The 7,805-nt window shown below is 38.3% G+C and overlaps 1 pseudogene; it reads right to left on the bottom strand.

Moving 5' to 3' along the window:
• Window positions 1-577: 577 nt before the first annotated feature.
• On the bottom strand, window positions 578-1,993 carry LOC149172528 (ATP-dependent 6-phosphofructokinase 2 pseudogene; annotated as a pseudogene).
• Window positions 1,994-7,805: the final 5,812 nt, after the last annotated feature.

Below are 7,805 nucleotides of genomic sequence, written 5' to 3'. Positions count from 1 at the left end.
CAATAACACAGTCCTTCAGCTGGCTCGCCCTTCACCAAAGCTTAATGTGTTGCACACAGTAACACAGGCTGAACACGAAACACAGGACACACACTCTGCAACACACCCTCAACGACTTCAGTCTTTCACCATTCATAGAGAACAATGACTCACACTCTTGAAGCTTAACCTCGCTCTGATACCAAATCAGAGAACACACACTAAACACAAAACACATACTTCATTTGATTACTGATACCAAAATCAGAGAACACACACTAAACACAAAACACATACTTCATTTGATTACTGAACAGGTTTTTATGTACAGCAAAGAAGTCAGTGGCTTCTCCAAAAAGTTATCCAGTTCTCGAGACATCTACCGAATTTTCCGGAAGAGACTAGATACTGGAAGAGACTAGATACTGCATTTATTGCAAGTGGTTGGAATTAATGTCTTCCAACAGATGCATGAATAGTAACACGAGGGTTCAAATATTCAAAATCAACCAATTATCATTTACGGTTTGTGAGTTGTCTCATGCATGAATGGCATGCATCCGACCTGCCGCACTATGCTGAAGATCATTTCTCCTATCTAGATCTTTCTAGATTTTGCAAGACAGGAAAAGTTTAGCTGATTGGTTACAGACATCATCCTAGCCCATTTATGATCATTGACGTCCATAAAGTTCTGAGCATCAGCGATTCAATCCAGTGGAATGTAAGCATAGGTCACATTTATCCGCCCTGCAGCAAAACTAGTATAGCCCGCCATGGCTCAATGGATGGCAGAATAAGCAAGCAGAGTACAGTAGATATTATTAGCAGCATTAGTAGGCACAGCTCTGATCATATAAGTTTGGTCCATACATTTCAATATAAGGGTCTCATTGGGGATGATGTTTCTTCCATCAATGCTTGAGCTCATCCCTGAGCCATGGCCAAACATCCAAAAACGCAGGATTTCCATATTCATCTCTCTTCTCCTTGTCCTCAGGCCTCCTGGGAATCATTTCTTGTCCGAACCCCTCTGCAACAACAAGCACAAAGTGTCCATTCTCTTCCAGCGTATGATCCAAAAACTCAAATAACCCTGCTTCTCCTTCCAGATAAAATGGGTTCTCAGGTCCAAGGCAGCAGTCCACATCCTGCTACCCAAAGTTGAGTGCAATGCAATATGTCCAGTATACCTACCCATCTAACCTGCCCTACTCCATTAGGGAAACTCTCTGTCTCAACATGGACAGCATTGATGACACTCTGGGTTGTCTCCCCTGCTGTATGAAATCCAAAGGACACATCAATAATCCCCACATCATTATCTACAGAATTGGGAATCCCAACAATTGAAACCTTAAGGCCCCTCCTCTTAATTTCTTTAAAGACCTTCACTGCACCCCTCATGGTCCCATCCCCACCAATGATATAAACCTGTTTAAAACCACTAGCTTCAATGCCATCCACTATCTTCTGCAAATCAAAGGCCCCCCCTTGACGTCTCCAGCATTGTCCCCCCTATCTTATGCCAATCGTCCACTAGTTTTGGACACAAAACCACAGGCTCTGATGAATAAAACCCACGATACGCCGACCTAATCCCTTTGATATCCCTTACTCCATACTGAAACCAGAGACCAATCACAAGCTCTCTGATGACCGTGTTAACACCAGGTGATAACCTTCCACATGTAACAATGGCATCTTGGACTTCATCAGAGCTAAAACACATCTCAGTCCTAGGCCCTGCTCTGTGATAAAGTACTTCTGTTTCCCTTGATATTGTTTGTATATCTACAGCAATGTCCTCCATAACCATATCATTCTCAGTCACACAAAAACCTTCGATGGGAAGAAAATATTGGTTATGGATAAGACGATTTCTAAAATTGGGTACATCCTGTAAGTATTCTCTGAAGTGGGGAGTACCTTGAATCGTCTTCTGGCCATGATAATTGATGATAGAGCATGTTGTTGATGACTGCATTGATGACTGCCTTTCAAGATTTTGCATTGTTGGGGAGTACCTTGAATCGTCTTCTGGCCATGATAAAGTACACCTAGGTGTATCTAGTCCTATCATCAATAAATATAAGAAAGTAATATGCTCCACCAAGTGACTTAGTTTGCATTGGAACACATACATCAGTATGCACTAGTTCAAGTATTTCACGTTTTCTTCTATTTTCATGCATAGGAAATTCTTCCCTATGTTGTTTTCCTAGTGCACAACCTTCACATTCAAAGTGTTCACCCTTAATAATTGGAAGACCTTCTACCATCAATTTCTTTTGTAGTAACATTAAGTCATTATGATTTAAGTGTCCATACCTTTGATGCCAAAGCTTGATGTCCATTCTTCATTACATCCAACTTGTATAAGCCTCCAACTCTCATTCCTTTTGCAACAACCTTGTAGTTGTCCTGCACATCCTTTACCAAACAATTGAAGTTTGTAATTGAAGAAGATAAGGATTTTTTTACTAGTGTATTTACTAGTATAAATGAGAGTTTTCAAATCTAGTTTGTGCATGGTGAGATTGCCTTAGATGGATGAAACTCATCAAAATATTCTCGTATCTTTTCTCCTTGGATTTCCTAGAAGTTTGGGTTTTTAAGGATTCAAATATTGTCCACTTCCACTACTATTGTGTTTTATATTTAATAACAATCCTAGTATTAAAATTTCATAGGATTAAGATTTGAGAAATATTTAGTTAAGAGGTAAAATTTCTAAACTTCAAATTTCGATAAATTTCCACATGATACTAGAGGTTTTATCGTAGAAAAACTCTAGGATTAAGAGGGAGTGTGTATTTGAATTGGCGATAACTTGGGAGAAGTATCAGTCGTGTTAATGTCATTGGGTGTGAAACACTAGGTTCCTTCAAAAAACACCTTGACCATTGTAAGGGTTGTTTCTTCTTCATATTGTGAATTTTCCATGATGGATAAGGTTTTCATCTCTTTCTTACCTTCGAACATTATGTCTAGCACTTGATGTTATTTGGATGAGCTTCTATAGATATGACATATGATATATCTTTCTTCAATAGGATTCAAGAGTAAGAGGGAGTCATGATTGTGGAGCTTGTGATGGTGCCACTTATCTTCTGAGAGGAGTCTATTCTATTTCTTTTTACATGTCTTCAGGTGAAGACCATTGGCCTTCTATAATATTTTCTTGGGTTGGAGCTTTGAAAGGTAGAAGAGAAGTGTTCCTTAGGCAAGAGAAGTGCATCTTGGAAATCTTAAAGAGATTCCACTTGTAGGATCGCAAACCCTAATCTATACTATGACAACAAATCTAAAGCTTACTTGAGATGTGGGGGTTGATTTGGTTGACCCATCATTATACATGGAGTTGATTGCTTCTTTGATGCATCTAAGCAATACCAGGTTGTATATTTTCTATGTAGTGAATATATTGAGTCAATTTCTAGTTTCTTTGCATGAGTCACACTAAAGGGATACCAAGCATGTGCTCAAGTATATGAAGGGCAGATCCGATTATGACATCAAGTGTATAGGAGGTGACGGACTATTACTTTGTAGATTTCGTGATTTAGTTGAACTAGTGGCATTGGTTCTTGAAAGAGCACTTTTATTTTTGTTTTAGATTGGGATTAGAGTTGATATCCCGATTTATTAGGAAACATATAGAAACTATTACATTGAATACAATAAAGACACACTACATAGCAACAAGTTCAAGTAGTTGTGAGGTAGTGTGGATTCACAAGTTGGTGATAGAGAATCACATGTTTCATCACTACTCCAAACATATTGACATTTGTTATATGTAACATCTCCATCTTGAGCCCTAGTTATTTTGCAATTAATTTTAATTATATTGTTAAATGCTTGTGTTAGCATGAATACATTGCTATTATGATGATATGAACTGGTTAAATTGGGAACATTATGTAAATATTTATTTATTTACTAAAATGTTGAGTAGTTGACTTGGAATTTATCACCAATATGGACTATGATATCACGAGTGGAAAAATAGTGAGGGGGTTGTGGGAAATATATTATCAAATCCATGCCATAAATTTTGAATTCAAATTTGAGCCTTTTCCCCTCTTCCCCAAGATCTCATTGATTTTCAATGACCAAGTTGTTGGAACACTCACCCTCATAACTATGGAAAATGGGATGGTAGCTAAAATGTTGCTTCAAAACTTAATAGAATGAATGGGTTGAGTACATTCCTTGGAATTTGAAAGTTGACACGTAGATTTGTTGAAAAATGCAACAAGAAATTCTTGATTTGATTTTTCCTTAATTAAATTGAGAAAAATTGAATTTCCACATCAACAGAGAACTTGGATGCAATTGAATGAGGTGACATGGCTCTTGTCACTCACTTAGCTCAGTAATTCGAGTTGGAGGAGTTAGAGTTCAATTACGCATGTGTGATTTCTAGTTTGTAGCAATCAAAGTCAGTTATTTCAAGTTGTTTTTAGCTAAACTAGTTCTAACTATTAAAGGAACTAGTGGAAGGCCAGTTGTGCAGTGGGACTTTAGTCTAACTAAGTGATCATCTAACTAACTAATAAAATTAGCCCGAAATAGCTAGTGCATGTAGAGAATACGAGTTCCCTGGATGTGGTGGAGATTTCAAGGCAGTGTAACATCATTTGTAGACTAGTCTTGAGTGTACAAGTGTTGCATGTAGTCTGATGATCAACCTTGGGAATTGTGGAATCATTTTGGAGGAATTTCCTAAATAATAAGGGCCTAATTTCTCAAGGAATTGCGGAGGGAAATAGGGGCTCAAGCAGAGGCAGAAATTGGGTAAGTCTAGGTTAGAGATTTTTAGTGAGAAAAGAGATAGGTTATTCACTTGTAGGTTGTGCTCACTTGAGAAAATAAATTGTAATACATATCTATTCATCATGTTAATGAAAGCAAGCAAAGGGGTTTCTAGCATATTTCTTTCCCCTGGAAAATAAATGTGTGCATGTGTTTTATTTATCATTGCATGTTTGTGATTGATGTTCTAAATTGTGAATTTAATTCCGCATAGCAGTAGAGTAGGTTTGTGTCTTTTGATTTTGATTAAAATTTTATGAGTAGTGCAAATTTACACCATAATTTATACATGGTATTAGAGTTGGATTCACATTAGAACAAGAATTTCGAAGCTATTTCTCAGGAGGTTCAGATTTTCATCTCAGTGTAGCAAGATCTCTTCAGAGTTGGGAAGATGACCTTCAACGGGATGATACTAGAGTATGCCTTGGAAGGCAACTCTAATTTAATTGCATGGAAGGATCACATGGAGGCAGTGCTTGATGAAACAAATTGCTGGAATATATCAAGATAGACATTCCAAAACTAGGATCAGCATATGCCCAAAACCTAGCTCAATGGAAGAAAGATGTAGCCAAGGCAACGATAATAATCTTGGAGGGAGTACATGATCAGATTATCTCAAATATCCATGCGAAAGAAGCTCCATTCGCAATGTGGAAAGAACTGACAAAAGTATTCGAGAATAGTAGTGACCATAGGAAGCTAGCGCTCAAGGATAAACTTCGAAATATCAAGATGCAGAAGAATGACACTATCCCACAATATCTGAGCATACTTCCACAAGTTCATGATGAACTTGGTGGGGTTGGTGTTAATGTTGCAGAAGATGACTTGGTAAGCCTAGCCCTTCTATGCCTTCCCAAGAGTTGGCATAGCTACCAAGACTCAGTGAACGGGAGGGAGAAATTACCAAATTGGGAACACTTATGGTCTGATTTGGTACAAGAGGAGATAAGGAAAAACACCAGAGATGGATTAACATCCAAATAAGAGGAAGATGACTTTGCTCTAGTCAACAAAGGAATGAAGACCAAGGGATAGAAGTACCAAGGTGAGGTTGAATCCAACCAAAGGGGAAAGAAGAAATACTTGTCCAAAATAAAATGCTTCAATTGTCATGAATTCAGGTACTATGCTATGAAGTTTCCATACAAAAATCCTAGCAAGAAGGAGCCTGCAGGACGAGCAACAGGTGAAACCTTGGCTTCATAGTTCGAGCTTGACGTCATCCTTATCGCATGCATGACTAGCACAGTGATGGGGAGTGTGTGGTACTTGGATTCTAGTGCCTCGTTCCACATGACAAGGTGTAGAGAGTTTTTTAGTGACAGTTCTACCGTGATTGGTACAATCACCTTTCAGAGGGAGTCAAGCTCCCCTCTTCGACTCAAGGATGTCATGTCCCTACTAGACTTAAATAAAAATCTCATCTCTATAGCAGTTTTGGAAGACTGTGGTTATGATGTGATCTTCAACCAAGGGAAATCATTCTTGAGGCACATAGCCACTGGACAAGTGAAGTAGATCGGGTTTCATGCGAATAACTTGTATAAAATTGAGGTAGAAGATGCATGTCTAGCCTTGAGGAGCAAGACAGAGATTAGAGATATGGTGGTTGAGAGGGAGCATGTTAGACCTCTCCAAATGGAGCCTCGGGAAGTTGTGGAGCAACCACAAATGAAGAGGCAGAGAGGAGGAAGACCGGGGACATCATGAAAGCAGAGACCTTCAGTAGGGGGAGAGTTTGAGCCAAGTGGGCAGAGGGAGCACATGCAACTACACCTCTAGGAGTGAGTTGGAGTGATGTAGATCCATAGTCCAAGATTTGTAGAAATTTGGGCAAGGTCCATTGAGGTGTTATCCTCATTCATTACCTTTCTACGGGGGGGGCACAATATTCAATGGAAGGAGGATCAATATCAGTTTGATACTTAGGAGTGAAGAGGAGTGTTGATAACATAGTAGGAGGCTCAGTAGTAGAGTCAACAACATAACAGTTTTCCCAGTAGACAGTTGCAAACACAGTTGATTCAGTGTTTTTTTTGGATGCTTCTCAGTTGTAGATGTTGCAGTAGTAGCATCAACAATGAGAGGTTTTGCATGTAGTACATTCCATAGGTGAAAAATAAGGGCGGTTGATAATCCCTTTCTTGCTGAGAGGTAGTGATGATAAATGCAACAAGAAATTCTCAATTTGATTTTGCCTTGATTAAATTGAGAAAATTAGAATTTCCACATTAGCAGATAACTTGGATGCAGTTAAATAAGGTGACATGGCTCTTGTAACTCAGTTAGCTTAGTAAATTCTATTTGGAGGAGTTAAAGTTCAATTAAGCATGTGTGATTTTTAATTTGTAGCAATCAAGGTTAGTAACCTCGAGTTATTTTTAGTTAAACCAGTTCTAGTTGTTGAAGGAACTAGTGGAAGGTCAGTTGTGCAGTGGGACTTTAGTATAACTCAGTGATCATCTAGTTAATTGATCAATCAACCCAAAATATCTAGTGCATGTAGAGAATTTCAGTTGCCCAACCGTGGTGGAGATTCAAAGGCAATGTAACATCAATTGTAGACTAGTCTTGAGTGTACAAGTGTTGCATGTAGTCCAATGATCAACCTTGGGAATTGTGCAATCATTTTGGAGGGATTTACTAAATAATAGGGGCCTAATTTCTCAAGGAATTACGAAAGGAAATAGGGGCTTAAGGAGAGAAAACAATTGACTAAGTCTGGGTCGAAGCTTTTTTGTGAGCAGAGAGATAGGTTATTCGCTTGCAAGTTGTGCCCAAGTGAGAAAAGCAATTGTAATACATCTTTATTCATCAAATTAAGGTTTTTAGCAAATTACTTTCCCTTAGAAAAATATTATGTGCGTGTGTTATTTCTCATTGAATGTTTGTGATTGATGTTATAAATTGTAAATTGAATTCCGCAGAGCAGTAGAGTAGGTTTGTGTCTTGTGATTTTGATTAAAATTTCATGAGCAATTGAAAATCTACACCAT

Source organism: Pinus tabuliformis, chromosome 4_2 (genome assembly GCF_031772625.1).
Source record: "Pinus tabuliformis cultivar Carrire ecotype Pingquan chromosome 4_2, CPIR1, whole genome shotgun sequence".
NCBI classification, from domain to species: Eukaryota; Viridiplantae; Streptophyta; class Pinopsida; order Pinales; family Pinaceae; genus Pinus; species Pinus tabuliformis.
This window is presented reverse-complemented; position numbering and strand designations above follow the sequence as displayed.